Raw genomic sequence first — 988 nt, 5'->3', positions numbered from 1 at the left:
TTCGAATATTCCCGCCAGTGGCTCTGCAATGATGTCGGCCAGTGCCTTTAGCACCCTCGGATGGAGCTCATCTGGGCCTGCCGACTTAAAGGCATCCAGTTCTTCCAAGTGACTCTGCACCATCTCAGGGTCTACGCATGGAAGTCTGGTGCCTTGCTGCTGCCTCTCTACAACCCCAGTGAGAGACTTGTCCTGCCCCTCGCTTAGGAACACTGAGGCAAAGAACTCGTTGAGGAGTTCAGCCTTGTCCCCCCTGTCCATCACGAATTGTTTCTGCTCATTTAGCAGGGGTCCTATTCCTCCCTGGGCCTTCCTTTTACTCCCTATATATCTAAAGAACAATTTCTTGTTGTCCTTTACTTGGGATGCCATCCTCAGCTCCATGGTAGCTTTGGCCCGTCTAACTGCCTCCCTACAAGCACGAGCAGAGGAGGTATATTCATCTTTGGTAATCTCTCCCTGTTTTCACTTTTTATGTGCTCCCCTTTTGGCCCTTAGGCTGCCCTGGATTTCTGCGGTCAGCCAGGGAAGCCTCCTGGCCAAACTCTCTTCCCTAACACAAAAGGGAGAGATAAGACCTTGCAACATTGCTTGGCCACGAAATCCAGGGTGAGGAGACCATGGCTGTTCACTATCTGCTGCTGCTAGAACACCAGCCTACATGTAAGTGAGGAGTATCTCAGAGGTGACAGTGACTGGACTTCAGTGGCTCACAGTACTGAGCAGAACTCTGGGAATCAACGAGCACTAGGCTTTGTTGTCTTCATTTGGCAGTCTTTGAAAGTCTCTGTAGACTCATAGAAAAACTACCAGCCCTGTAGCTGAAGAGTAGCAAAAGTGTGGGCTCAGACACCTTTTGAAGCACTAGAGCTGGGAGGAGACTCTGTGTCTTCAGAGCGCTGGTACATTCACATTAGAAACGCATCATGTGTACACATGTCCATGCCCCAGGTATTCAAATCCTGAGTTAATGCCACAATGACTGGAC

This window comes from Alligator sinensis, unplaced genomic scaffold (assembly GCF_000455745.1).
Source record: "Alligator sinensis unplaced genomic scaffold, ASM45574v1 scaffold1259_1, whole genome shotgun sequence".
NCBI lineage: Eukaryota > Metazoa > Chordata > Crocodylia > Alligatoridae > Alligator > Alligator sinensis.
Note: the sequence above shows the minus strand (reverse complement) of the source record.